At 48.1% G+C, this 17,740-nt stretch overlaps 1 protein-coding gene and 1 pseudogene across 2 annotated transcripts in view; one reads left to right on the forward strand and one right to left on the reverse strand.

Annotated features, from left to right (window-relative positions):
- Positions 1-16,971, reverse strand: part of LOC142579782 (adenylate cyclase type 8-like) — a 445,425-nt gene extending 428,454 nt beyond the window's left edge. For both annotated transcript variants that reach the window (XM_075690343.1, XM_075690345.1), the window contains exon 1: positions 16,671-16,971. The gene's annotated coding sequence lies outside the window, so the exon portion shown is untranslated. The remainder of the gene's footprint in view (positions 1-16,670) is intronic.
- LOC142580637 (U2 spliceosomal RNA) lies at positions 4,236-4,410 on the forward strand (annotated as a pseudogene).
- Positions 16,972-17,740: the final 769 nt, after the last annotated feature.

Consider the following 17,740-nt stretch of genomic DNA (forward strand, 5'->3'; position numbering starts at 1 on the left):
TACCTTCTTTGACATTGCAGCGCACGTTTTCCAGGCTGCCATCCTTTTTTTGCTCGGCTATCAAAGCCGTCCGGCTGACTTTTAGCAACCTATCAAGTCCGTCTGACGTCGGCGCGATGAGCAAATCAGTAGATAGCTCTTCTAACTTTCCCGCGTCGGGCGTTTCCTCTCCAGTATCTGGCGCCTTTAACGTTACAGACTCAAGTTTATTCAGTTCGGGCGTGCTCGGAATATCAGCTTGCTGCGCCTCTGACCCTTTTTCGTTGTTTGATAACGTCGGCCCCGCAACTACCGCCTTTGCAGCGAGCTCCCGAACCTTCGATCTGGTTAAGGCCTGAACACTAGCTTCACCAAACAAAAGCCCCTTCTCGCGCAGGAGGTGATCGGACCTGTTTGAAAATAGGTACGGGTACTGGGGTGGCAGCATAGATGACACTGCCGCCTCTGTCTCAAGCGCTCCGAAAGGTCCTTCAATAAGCACTTTTGCTACCGGCAGACACACGCTATGAGCTTCCACGGCTTGCTTGATCCATGCGCACTCGCCCGTGAACATATGGGGTTCTACGTAAGACGGGTGAACTACATCCATCGTAGCTGCGGAATCGCGAAGCACTCGGCACTCTTTCCCGTTTACGAGGAGGTCTCGCATGTAAGGCTCGAGAAGCTTCATGTTCTCGTCCGTGCTGCCTATTGAAAAAAACACAACTTTTGGTGTTGTTTCCGGACACTGCGCCGAAAAGTGACCCGGCTTCTGGCACGTATAACAAACGCGCGCTCGCCTCATCTCGAACCGCTTTCTGCGTTTGGCTGCCGCCGTCTCTTTACGTTTGGTCGGACTGCTTTCACTCGCATCCTCACTACGCGTGTCCCCCTTTAATCTCATGGGCGTGAACTTCGGCCTCTCAAACTTCGAGCCAAATTCACCCTTTTGACCGTCCTTAGCTCCGCGAGCTCGACGCGTCACAAACTCCTCGGCTAGCTCAGCGGCTCTAGCCACCGTACAAACGTCTGGCCTATCCAAGACCCAGTATCGCACGTTCTCCGGTAACCGACTATAAAACTGTTCTAGCCCGAAGCACTGCAGAACTTTATCGTGGTCACCAAACGCTTTCTCTTCTTTGAGCCACTCCTGCATGTTCGACATAAGCCTATACGCAAACTCTGTATATGACTCACTTCTGCCTTTCTCATTTTCCCGAAACTTCCGACGGAACGCCTCCGCAGACAGCCGGTACTTTTTTAGAAGACTCGATTTCACTGTGTCGAAATCCTCTGCCTCCTCTCTATCCAAGCGAGCGACTACGTCGGCCGCCTCGCCGGGTAACAAAGTGAGCAAGCGCTGTGGCCACGTTTCCCGAGAGAACCCCTGCTTCTCGCACGTTCGCTCAAAGTTAACCAGGAACAAACCAATGTCCTCTCCAAGCTTAAACGGCCGCATCAGGTCAGTCATTTTGAACAATACGCGTTCTCCTGCACCGTGTGCCTGACTTCCATTACGAGCGCGTTCCATCTCTACCTCAAGACGCTTCATTTCCAAAGCGTGTTCGCGCTCTTCTTTTTTCTCTTGTTGCTCTCGCTCTTTCTGTTCTTTACGTTCACGCTCTTCTTTTTCTTTCTGTTCTTTACGTTCACGCTCTTCTTTTTCTTTCTGTTCTTTAAGTTCGCGCTCCTGTTTCTCTTTTTGCTCTTTAAGTTCGCGCTCCTGTCTTTTTGACCTCTCCTCAATAGTCTCAAGGCATTCCGACAGCTCGTCATCCTCAGCCTCTAACTCAAGAATAGCCTTTAGCAGTTCAGGTTTTCTTAGTTTGTCTGAGACATCCAGACCCAACTCTCTTGCAAGCTCCAACAATTTCGGTTTGCGCAACGACTTCAAATCCATGGCTGCTCTGAATGCTGCTTTCTCTACTGCTTATTATTGTCTTGCCGCAAACTAACCCGGCAGCAACGACAACCACAATTACCAGCTCTGTTTCTGACACTAACAAAAGCCTGGCAAAGCTCAGAAGAAGAAAGTCCCGCACTCACCAAACCTCGCAGGCAGGAATTCCGCGCAGTCGTTCCGCTGCAGGCAACCAGTCGTCACACAGGGCTCGTTGCACTGCTCCCGGATCGTCGTTGAGCTGCTCAGCATACAGTCAACTGCATCTCTTCGCTGCTGGCCTCCGTTGTCGCGATCTCACCGCTGGCAGACAGTTGTTTGAAGTCGTAGGCGATCTCACCGCTGGCAACCAGAGGTTTCGGATCCGACTGCTGGTACGATCTGTTGGGAACTCCACGCTGACGCCCGTGGTTGTACCTGGGTCGCAAGCCCCAAGGGTAGCGTTGGCCTGGCGGCCTGGGGTACAACTGGAAGCATCCGAAGGTCCCGGCAAAGCATGAGTCGACTGGTAACAACGAAACAACTTGTTTATTTTAACATCGCAAAGAGTTGGCGGTCAGGTTTGACCGAAGTAGAGAGACGGGAGAGCACTTCACTCAACAGAAGAAATCGGAGCCCTCCTTTTGGCGTCCGGGGGCAGCTGTTTTTATACTCTCGCAGTTGAGGGCAAGAAGGAACCCCTCAAAAGACGAGCACGTGAATGTACAATGGGCTAATGGTGACGCACACTGTCGTAGCGATGCCGTAGCACCATGTCGAGCACGATCTCGTAGCACCCTGTCGTGGCGCTGCCGGTCGGACACAATGACTGTAATGAGAGGATGGTCCCTGCTTTGGCATCGCCTGTTTCGGGCACAATGACTGGAACGAGATCCCTGCTTTGGCATCGCCTGTTTCGGGCCCAATAACTGGAATGAGATCCCTGCTTTGGCATCGCCTGTTTCGGGCACAATGACTGGAACGAGATCCCTGCTTTGGCATCGCCTGTTTCGGGCCCAATAACTGGAATGAGATCCCTGCTTTGGCATCGCCTGTTTCGGGCACAATGACTGGAACGCGAAGATGATCCCTAGGCGGTCGCATCGCCGCAGTCGCGCCTGGAAACACCTGGCGATGAGTGTTGCGGCGACGACGATCGGGCCAAAATGTCTGCCGCCCCGCCGCAGTCGCGCCGGCAAAACCACGTGTCGCAGGCGAAACGCAACAGGGGCTTGGGGCTGGGGAGGGCAGGGGTAGGGATGGTGGGGAGTTCTTGAGCTTAGTACACTCTGCAAGGATGTGTGCTAGAGTGCCTTCTGATCGTCTGCAAAACGGGCATGAAGTGTCATGCTCTGTTGGAAACATCTTGTGCAAGAGCACGGGATGCGCTAGCGACCCCGCTTGCGTGCGTCGCACGATCGTTTGCTGCCTTCGGCCGAGTTGTGGATGCGGAAACAGATGGCATTACTCGCGTGGAAAATCAAAATGCATAATCGACTTGTAAACAACAGTTGACTAATTTACTTTTTACTGAATTTCTGTGCGGCACATGTTGCGACTTGTGAAGTGAAGCCGGTGAGCTTGCAGGACATATGAACTTGGAACGACTTCTAAGGATCATATGGGTTTCAAGATATTCACCGTGAAACTTTCGGTAAGAAATGCCACTTTTGTTCCGCTTGCTTTCTCAACACACCGCCATTTTATGCGTTGAAGCACAGAAGCAACTGGAACGCCTATGTATTCGCGGCACCATTTGGAAATGAATATCTCGAAACTGGCGTCATCCCAAAAATTTATTCCAAGTGAACACGTCTTGCGAACTCACCGGCCACAAATCGTTAATTGTAATATGTGCCTTAAAGTAGTGAATGTAAAAGGTATTTAGGGAATTTTCGTTAATCGTACGAACACGCAGTTCAGTTAGACGTGCAAGTACTTTCCGCGCCTCATTGAGTAATGAAGACCAAGTACTAGAATAATACCATCTGCTACAGGCAATTAAAAAAATTCTGTGTGATCTAAAACAAAGGAAAAAGAAGATTCGTGAGGACGAACATTCATACGGGGACGAATTACCAGCGAAACTGTCTAAGCTGCATACGTGGGCTGCCTACATTATGAAATCATACATATTTTTTCTTCACATGGCACCACACTGCGAAGACACACGTGCCCCCGCGGTCGCCGCACATCCCATGCATCTGCCGCAACCGCTGCTGCAGCCGCGCCGGCGTCTCCGACGTCCATGACGTCATAACCACACAACCGCAGGCCACGTGCACAGACGCCGTCGCCACACTTCTGCTTCCTTTCATTATTTGTCAAACAGGACTTAAAACAAATAAAGTGCACGAAGGCAACTTGCTACACTAAAAGAACTTTCTAACGTACATATAGTGTTTCTCTTAACAGCGCCAAAATTGTATGGTTCTATTTGGACCCAAGATAATAAACTTATTTTTGGAAGTTGGCGGAGTGCTCGAAGCCTGCTTCAGCTCCGCAGCGGGTCGGCGCGGTATTGCACAATCTCCGGGATCGGCCCACGCATTCCTGTCCAGACGCCGTGATACGGACGTAAGTCGTACGCCGTAAATAAGTGCTCCCATATAGAACCACATTGGCAAGTAATCCGTCTCTTTTACAATAATCTTTATAAAGTTATGCGAGTCTAGTTTAGATATAGCTACCGAAAGATTTAATAAGCGAGTTTTTCAAATAGAAACCTTTCGGGATGCAATAGCTGGACAGTTGGGGCATTACTCCACTTCATGAGACAAGAAAATATACTGATGTACGCAGGACCTGCGTTTCATTCCCGAGTGTGGAAGCGAAATGAAATTCTGTGGTTTGTGGAAATTGGTCGCCGGTTTCCTGCATAAGAACAACAAAAGCATAAGAGCGTTATGAACAGGAATCTGCTGTCTTTCAGTGCCTTGAAGTCGCTCGTTCCTCGCTCCGCTTCGGAGTGACAGAACAAGGGTTTACAAACCAACTGCATTGAAGCGCCATCCCATGCGCCGCGGGGAGGCCATAGGTCATGAACAAGCGCTTTCGAGCCGAGCAGCGCCGGGCTTTGTCTAGCGCAGATCAATAGGCCCCGGTCTCCCTTTCATGCAAGAGCGGCGAAGCGCCGCGCCGGACCTTCGCGTAATAGACCGCCTGCGGCGGCGTCTAGCACCTGTTCGAGCTCTCGAAACGAGAGGCGCACGCTGGGTACGCTCCGTGGCATGAAAGCTATAGAAGAGCTGCACTCGAGAGCATGTCAACATGTGTGTACTGATAACGTTCTGCAGTCAACGGATTGCCGTGATAAGCCACTCAGAGCAACGCTCTCACCACGACCCCCCCTCCCCAGCGCACCCCCCTGGAACAGGCCGAGTCAGGCCAGAAGTTACGCTGATCCCGCGCACTGTGGTAATCGACGTCATGCGAAGTATTTTTGCAGGTAATACCGGGCGAACCGCGGCAACATTCGGCGTTCCGTCAAAGCGTTACCAGGTGGACCACGTTGCTGTGCGTAAGGCGAGCAGTTATGTGTTTGACGACTGCAACAAGACCAACTTGACAACGACGGCGTGGTGGTGATGGCGGGATATTTACTCCGGCCATTCGACGCGAGCTTGCGACATGCCGATCGTTGGGTTAGGCGTAAGTACTGGCTATACGAGCGTAAGGAACAGAAACGCGGGTTGTGACGTCGTACGCAGCCAAGTGTTACGTAAGCGTACGTGCCCCTGTGTATACTTCCGTGGCGCATAAAAAAAAAAAAACGACGATGGGCGTTTGTACTCCAGCGAAAAAAAAAAAAAAACGTTAAACCCATTCGACGTGGGCTGGTTATGACAGGGGTATAATGACGCACGCCTTGGCCTTACCTCCTACGTTGAAGGAACTGGGGAAACGGCGCATATCGCGGAGGCTGTGCTGTTTAGCACATCGTCTCTAGCTTGTCACGAGGGATGAATGCGAGAAAAGGGCACGCTCTGGCTCATGCTGCACGGGACGGTGGTATATATGGAAACAGGGGCTCATGCTCATGCCCTCGCTCATGCTAGGTGACATGCCACGTGAGCCGATCATTTTGCACGGACATGAAAAACGCGTGCGATCGTGGTCTAACGGTCAGGGCATCGGCCAGGACAGCTACACGGGCCGTGTTGGTATGCCACGTTCTACTTTGTTATCTTCTACTTGTCTTCTACGTGTCTTAAGACGTTTTGAGAAGTACGCCTGCGAGAACTGGAAATAAATGTTTTGTTAAAAGTAGGCGCCTTGCGTTTGTCAAAATGTGCCTTTCTGTGTCCCCTGCCGTTCTGCCTGCACTAGAACAAGGTAGCAGAGCATCGGGTAGCTGTTCTAGGAGTCGGACATTCGACACCGGCAGTGAATTTTGATTTCGTTGAAAAGGCCCGGAACGAACAGGAACCTGCATACCTGTCCACCGCAACGTATTTGGTCTGCATTCAAGTGTAAGTGCACCAGTTTTAAGTTCAGGCCACGCTTGCTCAAATCCGCGATAGGTACAACTTTTCGAATGCGCGCATTTAGACGGTAATCATCGTTCGTTCGCGAACGCGCTGCCGTCTTGAAGTCGACCCATGTGCAGGAGCGTCACAAGTTTGGCCTCTACGAATGCTGCTGACCGGTTAACCTCCTTGCATTTCCCTTATGATTTCTTTTGATTCTTATGATTCCCTTATTACTGTTTGCTTGTAAACTCTTCCGTGCCGAATCATTGCTCGTACCAAAACTTTTCACTCTGTCGTGTGCTGCGCTATCGCCCCCTCCCGTCTCTCTATCTTATCTGTCTATTCCCTCTTTCCCGTCCCCCAGAGCAGGGTAGCCAACCACAAGCATTTCTGGTCGAAATCTCTGCCTTGTCTCTTTATTTCCTCCTCCTCCTCCTTTTCCTCCTCCCAATACCAGACAAAAGCACGAAAGCTGGAATCCGCGAGGCTGCTTCATTATTCATGGGGCAGCGCGAGGACCAGATGTGTAAAGCTCAATGAAACCGCCACTTTAAAGAAAGAGTCTGCTTTCCACGCTAGTAACACAAAGTGCCGTGGAATAACTTGCCTACTTATGTGGACATATATAGTCAAACATAGTGGCACCTATTTTATCGATTGTATCTCCAGAAATGTTACCTTGCTGTAATATTTAAACAAAATACCGATATCATGTGATGAAATGAGCGCACTCCGGCACTGAAGCAGTTTCCTCAAGCGTGCGCGTACACACCTGCGGCAGATAAAACGGCTATATAGCTAAAACACGGCCGAGTTAAGCTTGCTGGTTCCTGCCCAACTTACACTGCTGCGCGAACGGTAAAACATTCGTTACAGAGTGCTGCAGGTGGTGGCGAGATCGTTGGTCCATAACTTTGGAGAGAACGAGGAAAATTGCGTGCTGGCTATAAAGGCGAGGCAGCGTGAGAAGGAGGCGCAACAAATGGACGTTGGAATTCGATCAGCGACAGCAACGGGTACGCCGGCAAACACCGCCGGCTTTCCCCGGTCTGAGAATGGGCTGACATGCCGAGGCGCAATAGGACCGCACTTTGATTACGTCTCCGGATGCGCGCACGACAAAAGGGAAGCGACGGCATCCCTAAAGTCAAGATGTTTTTCGTTCATTTTGTCTTCCCGCAAACAGGGCGCTTATATTCGCATTTGGAGGAAGCTGCACGAACAATGGCGGAGATGCGGAGATAGAACATCGCGTGTGAACGTTGATATATAATCATGACTATGCCAACAGAATGTTTTTTTCTTCGCAAGAACGCAGTAATAGTGGAGAGCACGAACCTACGTGGAATGGACCTTCAGTGGACCGGTCAATAAGAAGCAATATTTTGCGCTGATGGCACCTCGCCGCCGGTGATCATGACACCAGTGGCCTCCCAACCCTTACAAGAGTCGGCATATCCATGCTGTTGTGTTTGTATCAACTTTCTTAATGGCGATCAGCAGCCGTTGTGTTGATGTTTGACTGAATACAATGCATAATGTTTAAGGTAATCTACACTGCGTCCAAACACAATGCCAAGCAGAAGCCTCGATCATGAACTCAAACTTCCAGACGTATACTATAGCAGTAGCACAGCAATTTGTGTGACTTATTTTCTTAGTCGTCAGTATAGAGGGAGGAATTGTTATATACGAGCGCCAAGCCTGTGGAACAGAAAAAGACAACGAAGTATTCGGTGGGTGGTTAGGGCTGCGATGTTCGATGCGATGTTCACACCGTACATAGTAATGACGTCACAAATGGACTTCATTTACTTGAAGCTGTACTTTATGTTGAAAATATTTCGAAACAATTAGATTGTATATGGTAGCCGTTCCTGCTCACACTTATTCCAGAAATGTCGGCGGCTGGAAAACACGGAAACGCCATGAGTTATTCCTCGTCACGGATATTAAAAAAGAACTGTAACGCCGTGATATCGCTGCAGAAATCGGAGAGATGACGACTGAAAGCGCGCAGATGAGAGCCACAATAAAGTTCGCAGACCGCGCTGCCCAAATATATTTAGCACAATTTTCTCGCGCCAGTGAGATGGCGTTTTAAAGAGCCACTCTGAAAGTGAAGGGCTAGCACACACGCTAGACGATTTGAACACGGTAACAGAACGTTCCTCTAGTTAGAGCAGAACATTATTTTCAGGAGACGCGCATAATAATGACATACGAGATACGTTTAAAGATATTCCGTCACTGCAAGAGCTAATTGTCATACCCACCCATTCCACCTAAGCTATAAATCGGTGGTGCCATTATTACATCAGTGTCATCAAAACCCTTAAGGTATTTCTGGCAATCAAAAAAAAAAACTTTCTATTACGACCGAGCCTAGATGGTTTAAATTTCACAATAACTTTTTTCAGTATTTGTACCATCTATTTGCCCCGAATTTTTGCGACGCAACAGCATTGTACAACATGTTTAAATAGAAAACGGTCACCCACCCGGGGGTAGCACAGAAGCCGCAAAGGAAACCCGGAAAGGCATTGATCCCGGGTTCGAATCCCGTACCAAGACGAAGGTTTCTTCAACTGCGGAGCTTTCTTAGTGAGAAATTCATTTGGGTTTCCTTCGTAGCTTCGTGCGACATTCGGGCAGATGATAGTTTTATCTTCCATGAATCTTTCTGCACCTTGCGGAATTCCGCAAAACTGACTACTATACAGGAACCTTTCGTGACAACTAGACATGACAACAAGGTATGACAACAACAAGTTACGAAAAAAAAAGAGAACGGAGAGCGTCATAAATGGGATGTCTCGTTCCCCGACATGAACATACTGTATACGTATCGCTCTCCTTGAGCAACCAACGGCAACGCTGATGGCTTCGCCCCAGCACTGTCGACCAGAGCAATGGTCTTTCACCACGAAGCAATTATTACTGAGAACACGAATGCGGCATGGACGCCAACATCAATATATGCTGCGTAGGATAGAGTGTCATCATTTGTTTCGAAGAATACGCCCTGAAATAACCGTTGTCGCCGCCAGCGTGCAGGTGCGCGCACGGAGCGTGGTAGCCCATGCACGCGTAGGTATTTATGCTGCCTTCTGAATGTTAATCATGCCACGTGCGTTGTCACTTACCGAGGGCACGCGAGTTCGCATTTATTGTCTCACTCCTTTTTTTTCTTCCTCTCTTGTTTTTGCATTCACTCGCATGACAGGCAGAACATTCTACGGTAAAGAAGAAAGAAAAGGAACAAAATACGAAAAGAACAGCTGTGACATCTGTCGCTTACTCCACGTACGAAGCGCCCCCCCCCCCCCCCCAAACCTCATCTTTTACACATCCCCGTTTCAGTCTCATAAAGAGAGAGAACTGCAGAAGTTTTATGAACTTCCATAACTGGGGCGGCACCAAGGAACCAGGACGCAGAAAATGAGGCGACAAAGTGGACTGCTCACTGCCAACTAAATTTTTTTTCTGAATAGCTAGGACTAGTATACGCAAGTGGCATAGACTGCCACGCGATCACAATCCCAAAGCTATTCGGATCCTTAAGCTTGGGTAGATTAGCAATCAGTTATGATTACCAGAACGACGAAGAGAGATGTAAATGAATTTAACTGACACGTAATTTAACTGACACGTAATCGGCAATCCAAGGATTCTTCCCTTGAGTCGCGATCGCGTGACAGGTATCTTTATACTTACATTACGCTTCGCAGTTCCAACAAAGGCTCGGCTGCCACACAATCAGCGATTAGGGCTCTGTATGGCAGCCGACTCTTTTGCATTTGAGGTGCCTTTTTGTGTATCATGGTCCCGCATGTCCCGCTGCTCGAGTCATGACTCCCGAGGCTGTTGGGGCTAATTCGCCTTTTAATAAACATACCTTAAATGTCTCATGAGTCAGTCCTTTAATTCTCAAGCCCAGTCTTCACTTGTTTTGCATTATCTGCCAATATTGGTTTAAGGCCAACTGCAAGTCCTCCGAAGCAGGTTCTTTTTGTTTTCATTTTCTTCTTCTTCCTCTTCTTCTTCTTCTTCTTCTACATCGCTTGGCGTGGAAACTAACGACGCTTGTCATCTAACATATCAGTGCATGAAACGGAGTTCAGGATCTCTCGAATTATATACAACGCTTCACGCTCCCGCCGATATCATGTGTCCAGGCGGGCAACTGTCGACCACTTGCTACTACACTGCCCTGCCTTCGGTGTGCAGCGCACGGACTTGTGTACAGTATATCGACGACTGGGACTGACTTACGATACGGCGACCGCGCTGCTATTCCCTGCAGCCCACTCGTCCATCGTGAAGCACGCTCTTTCGGCACTGCTGGACTATTGCAATGCGACGCACTTGAGAGCGCGGCTCTGAGCCCCGCACTCGCATTTTCATCTTTTTTTTTCCCTTGCCACTTTCCTCCTGTCTTTCTCACTTTCACCTTTTTCTCCCCATTTCCCCTTCCCTGTGCAGTGCTGTTGAGGTGCCCTCCTGTGAGAGACAGTTACGGCGCTGCCCTCATCTCTTCCGTCTCCTTTTCAAAAATCACTTCACACCAGGCGGGCAACTGTGTGAGAGCCTTGTACTGGGTGTCGGAAAAAACCAACTGCGAAGAAGAAATCGCGGTCCTAAAATTTCTGAAGTTTTACTCACGGAAGTGGCAGTGAACAGCACAGGATATGCTGAAAATGGCCACCACCGGCTCGAAGACAGGTCCTCGCACGGCGCGCTACATATTTTAAACACCCGGTGGAAGGCTGCCGGACTCTTATCTGCGTAGTGCGACCGGTGATGGCTGTCCGTAGCTCCTGCACTGTGTGAGGGTTGTTCCCGCAGGCCCGTCCTTTCAGTGCGCCCTAAGCTGGCGTCATCAGACGAACTACAGGTCTTGCGCTATCACATTTCAAGTAAAACTGCGATGTAATTCACAATTATCGTCTTATTTTTTCGCTTATTTTCTCCCTGCGCAGTTACTTTTCGGACACCCTACATAGCAAAGTGTTTCGAAGACTACCTCGTTTTCGGAACAAGCCCTATTCACCACTTAGCCTTCTGACCGCTGTCACGGTTTCACTGCTTGCAGGCTGGATATAAGCTCCTAAAATTGGTACCGTGTGACGCTTCACCGAAACGTAGTTAGATTTCGACATGATTTGTAGTCCTCTAGCATACGACAACATACGAACCTATTGTCAGCGCTTCGTTGGGAATCGACGCTCAAGGGACGTAGCTTAATGATGCTTGTTGCTGACCCACTTAGTTCATTACGCCTAAGGAAAGATTATGACCAATTACTAACGAAGAGACAGACACAAACTCCGTGGAGCAGTTTTTTTTTTTCTTGCTTTACTAGCTGTCTGTCCCTCCATTTGTTCCTGTCTACATTAGGTGACGTATTAGAATCTACGAACCGTCGATGGAACGTTTACACGCTAAGAAAATCGCATGACTCCGTTCACTATGGCGCCCAAACTCTAAGATTCACCTTTACCGTATGCAATGCGCCTTATATGGGAGCGTCCACAGGCTGTCGGACGCTGCGAATTTTCATGTCAGTGTAGTACGTACAACAAGATAAAGTGGCCATACACTTCAATTATTTACTTATTACTACATTTTTCAGCTCCGAGCTGTTTGTTTTTCGTAACGAATCCACAAAATATGCGCCAAAATAAAAAAGAAAGGCATTTTAAGAACATTTACGGACGTTCCCGTTGCACTCATATGCAACACACGCGCAACTCGCATTTTTCTTTCTTTCAGTCAAGAAACGTTTGGTCATAAAGAGTTCGCATTTTCGGCAAGTATAAGCGATGAACGATTGATGCAACAGGTTTCGCGGGTCACCAAACAGTTCCCAAAACTTTCGCGCCAGCAAAATATCCGACAAAAGAACGTTCTCTTTTTTTTTTTTGTAGTCTCTCTCTCTTACTGAGAGAATTTGGGTGCTGAAGGCTCAAGACCTCGACGAACATCGCAGCGCAGGAGCAAACTTCTTCGTGACGTAGTTTAGGGTATAAATGCGGCGCAGCTCCAACGCCCAGCGACGGCTGCGCGAGTTTCAGCGCGTGCGAGCGTCCACACCTGCTTCGCAGGGAACGCACGGGTTGCCAGATATGGCTCGCGCTTTGGGCGATGCAGTTCGTGCACCGGCGGACCTCTCTCGAGACATTCCGGCCACGCTGCGTGCGGGGACGCTTCCTTGCTGACGTCACGACGTGACACGCGAGCACGTCGTCTCGCATTCGGCGGCCATTGAACCTTTTGGCGCCGCCGACTCTTGCTAGCAGCGGGCGGTGGACGCGTGTATACAGTATGGCACTGGCGTGGAATTTAATTTTCGTTTTTTTTTTCGTTCCGTGGCACTCGACGGGGAGATGCGATTTGAACGAGGGGACCTCCCTTTTACAGAAACCGTAAGAGAGACCATGCGGCGTTTTTATTCAGTTTCTGACGAAACGAACACACTTTCAGTCGAAGTGTAATTGAACGTCATGCGCGTCTTCTTGAAACGACAAGGTTCCTCGAAGAACTCGATTTCAAGCATCTTATTTTTCTATAGCGCAATTGTAATCTGCCCCTTCACTCGTGCAGGTAAAAAGAAAAGAAAGAAAAAAGAAATAAATTCTACAGACTTCACAGAAGAACGCAATAAAAGATCAGAACGAAAGAAAGAATAAAAGTAAGAGATGGATGGGATGGAAACAACTTTATTGAACGTCCGGCAAGGTTTAACGCGATCCGGGTTTAGGTCTCCCACGGGAGAACGTGGAGGCCCTGCATCAACGCCGCCTCACGGACTTGCTGGACTGCCCACGTCTGGATGCCGAGGTCTGAGCTGCGCAGAGCGGTCACCTCGACGAAAGGGTCTCCGGAGCAACTGCCATCCCTCCTATAATTACACTGCACTCCAACAACATGAGTTTTAGTGTTACTGCTCTTTCCTGGCACAATTTGCACGTGTCGTCCTGATGCGTATTTGGGAAGATAGGTTTCAGACGGAATGGGTTAGAGAAGATGTTCGTCTGGAGATAGTTCCAGACGACGGCCTGCCTCCCGTTCAATTTGGGACCCGGCGGTGGGTACATCCTTCTTGCGTTTAGATGTGCATTGGTTATGTCGTTGTATCTAGTGATTATGTCCCGTTCTGCGCGAGAAGTCTTCGCTATCGTGCGAGAGGCGTCGCCCCGTTAGGCGCGGCGGGTAATGTCTCGGGCCGCCCGGTGCGCCGTCTCGTTTAGGTTCGTGAGCACGTTGCCTTCCATGTTTAATTCAAAAGCGCTGTAAGTTGAAGATTTGAGCAGCTCATTTTTAAGCCTTTGTCTGCTGACCTGCGGGCACCGCAGCCACCCGGGTAATTGTTTTGGACAGGTGTACAAATCGGCCTCCCATTGTGCAGACCAGCCATGAAACGTGTATTACGAAACAGGAGAACAAAAAATAAAATAAAATAAGAATGACCATATTTTGACTCGTCGCTTAAGCTCCCATGCGCAACATTCCGGGCACTTTATTTTTTTTTTTCAGTGTTGATTGTGCTTCAAGTCTTGCGCAGCACCCTTTTGGGACATTAAATTTGATCTCAGGAAAATTTTGCAGCCGTGTCATTTTTTTTTTCGGTCAGCATAAATATCGACCAGTTGCTGATGTCTAGGCTAATTATCTTGGATCTGTATATAAGAAGAAAGATGCAAAAGTTTTCTATGGGTGCTTTTTACATGCCAGTATTATTGTCGTCAACTGTAGCTTACAGACTCAGCGATCCTACAGTAATTGTAATTTGGCCGATTTTCACTCTACAGAGCGTTATACGCAAAGTAGGCTGGAAAAAAATAGGTTAGCGGAAATGCGCGCACGAAAGCGCTGCTTCAACTTTGCGTGCGACAAAGAAATCAATTTAGCATGAATGCTGTGTTCAAAAAAAAAAGTGACGACATTGTACCGGGCAAACGAAGCTCGTCAACTGTCCGGAGCTTTCTGGCCCTGCGCTTGCTGATAAGATAAACACGTTTCCGTGGCATGCCTTTCGTTCTTATGCAGAGAAGGCGGTATAGCTCCACTGCCACGTCAATCCTCTAGAACCGCACTCTAGCTTCATCACGAGTAATTGTGATCGTAAGGCAGGAAGTATTGGTCGAGATAATGGACGAATAATTTATTTCTTCGCATAGCCCATATATGGTCCAAGTAATTTTCTCACTTCGCTGGTGTTATTCACAGACTAGGTAACCAATCTGGCTACCTTTCTTCAGGATAACTATTTCTTTACGCCACATCAGCATGGCTTCGGAAATTTTTTTCATGTGAGTCACAGCTCGTCTCTTTCACTGACGATCTTTTCGCAGGCATAGACTCTGGATTCTACATCGACTCATATTCCTTGATTTCTCCAAGGCATTTGATACTGTTAACCATCAATTGCATCGTCTAAAGCTTAGCTAAACACTGATCCCAACTTTTTGGCGTGGATCGAAAACTTTCTTCATAAGAGAATACAGTTCGTATACGCTACTGACTCTAACTCTTCTCATTCTCGAGCTTACTCTGGTGCACCCCAAGGTTTCTTCTGTGCTGGGACCATTACTCTTCCTCATCTACATTAATGACTTGCCTGACCACATTAACTCATATGTTAGGTTGTTTGCGGGTGATTGCGTAATTTACAGAATTATCTCTTCAACCACTGACTCCGCTCAACTTCAGTTTGACATATATCAATATATATAGCAATATATCACAGTGGTGTAATACCTGGGAAATGCATCTTGACCCTTATAAGTGCGAAGCAATGAGAATTTTCCGGAAAACGCTTCCTGTTTCCAATGGTGCCTTTGATTACCAGATCGAAAGTCTTTCACTAGAATACGTAACATCTTATAAATACCTAGGTGTTTACTTAACCAATAATCTGTCCTAGCATGCACATATTAATTTCGTTGTCATTGATGCCAATCGCATGCTTGGTTATTTAAGGCGCAATTTCTCTATGACACCCTCCTCATTAAAACTTTTCCTCTATAAATAGCTCGTACGCCCAAAACTGAAATATGCATGCTCGTTGTGGGATCCCGGTATTGAGTGTCTCATTGAAACTTTGGAATCAGTGCAAAATCGCAGTGCAACATTCATACTTCACAACTGCTCTCGTCTATCTATTGTGTCCACCATGAAAGCTACTTTGAGCCTTCCTCTTCTTTCTTTATGAAGGAAAGTGTCTCGGTTATCACTCTTTCACAAAGTTTATCATCATCGCCATCTTAAAAAAGTCCTTCTGTCTGAGCCAGAGTACATTTCATCCCGTAGAGATCGCCTTCATAAAGTAGGCGTCCCGTTTTTCCGAACTAACTCCTATTTTTACTAATTCATTCCTAAAGCAAGTAACGATTGGAACCGCCTGCCTACCTCAATTGCCCCAATTAGAGACACTGAGTTGTCGAAATGTGCTATTGAAGATCTCGTTTATTTTCAGTAATCTGCATTTTGCTGTGACACAGTAACATAGTTAACTGTTGTTTTTGCTTTTCTTTTCTGTATTGCCGAATTTCATTGTTCTATACACGTGTTTTTCATGCATTCCACTCCCTTCTGTAATGCCCTCGGCCCCTGCAGGTATTTAAATAAATAAATAAATAACAAAAGATTCCAGCACGGCCTCTTCGAACAACACAGGATAGAAAAGATAGATTTATGAAGAAACATTAACTCGTATTTCACTCGGGTCTGCAGCCGACACTCGCAGAACATAAGCCGGACGCCGCGTCTTTCTTTTCGGGAACATTGATTGAACACGACAGTTCCCGAAAGACAACGAACAGCCCTATCGCCAAACGTATATATATATATATATATATATATATATATATATATATATATATATATATATGTACTCGAACAAGACACACGTCAAGACCACGTAAATAAGATTACAGCGCTTCTGTGTCGTAAACAATCGTCCCTCTTCCCAGGATTCTCCAATGGGCAGCACTCGATTACTGTTTGCCTTCCATGTGGCGAAACACCTTATTTCTTTTTTTTTTTCCTTTCGTTTCAACAGCTTCGTCGGATAATGTCTGCTGACGACACACGTGTTTCATCGCAAACTGTCGTCAATATTGTCGACTGATATGACAATGCTGGTTATCGCACCCTTTTCTTTCGGTTTTCTTTTTTTTTTCCTGAAATGCTCGTGTCATTTTCTTAAAGGTTCAACGTCGGCTAGTATGAATTAAAAAGAAAGAGAAAACGGCACGCTGGTCTTATTCTAAATGTCACATGCACGTACTGAGAGACAACAGAGAGAAAATCGTGGACTGAAAGACCCCACATACCTCCGTCACTGAACACGCACGTCGCTCCCCCTCAATGTGCAATCACGATGAGAGTCTGAAACTTCGAGCGGGAGGAATCAAGTTTTCCGACCCTTCGCTTCAGCTCCAGCACGCCCCACTCGCACTCCGTATTGTCAGCACTTCACAAGAACAATCTTCGGACACCCGGCACAGCTCCCGACGTCCTGAGAAAAACGCACGAGGGCCTCGTCGAGACAGAAGCGCAGCCGAGAAGCTCGGCGCTCGCGCCCCGAGATTTGAGCGCCGCGGCCGCTGGCGACAATCCGCTCCTTCCGATCAAAACAAGCACGCTTTTGGCGCGCCGCACGGCCAAGCTTCCGTTTCCGTCCGCACGGGAAACGAAGGCGCTGCGTCTCTGCTGCCATCGGAGGAGGTGAGCCAAGCAGGCCAGCCACCAAGCGATACTGGCCTCCCTCCTCCCCCCCCCCCCCGTCTTTGCCCGTGCACTGTTCAAGCGTGCGCAATGGTGGCGACCCCTGTCGTCCGTCAGGCGAGACGGCCGACTGAAGCGTGGCTTCCAAGAATCCCGACGAGAATCGGAGCTCGGAGACCATCCTAAGTCTCCGCGAGAAAAGCAACGCTAACGCGTGGAGGGCAGGGCACCTGCCGAGAGATGCGCTATTCCGCACCCCGACAGGACTCTTTCTTTTTCATCGGAGCACGCACCTCTGATTAGTTTCGCTTTTGGAGGAGGACATATATCAGCAAATGAGAATGATTCTGAAGGGGAGAACGCAACTGGTTGGACTGGGCTAGTTGATAACCCGTTGTCGTTTCTGCATCTATCTATCTATCTATCTATCTATCTATCTATCTATCTATCTATCTATCTATCTATCTATCTATCTATCTATCTGTCTGTCTGTCTGTCTGTCTGTCTGTCTGTCTGTCTGTCTGTCTGTCTGTCTGTCTAGTAATCGTAAATCGGTCATCCTTAATAGCCCACGAAGGCCACCATCTGCACGACTGAGCAAAAGAAAAGAGTTCAAAGGTTTAGTTTCTTGACATGACTACAGGATATCAGCAGAATACCATGCATTTATCATGTC

The sequence above is a fragment of the Dermacentor variabilis genome, chromosome 4, assembly GCF_050947875.1.
Source record: "Dermacentor variabilis isolate Ectoservices chromosome 4, ASM5094787v1, whole genome shotgun sequence".
Classification (NCBI taxonomy): domain Eukaryota; kingdom Metazoa; phylum Arthropoda; class Arachnida; order Ixodida; family Ixodidae; genus Dermacentor; species Dermacentor variabilis.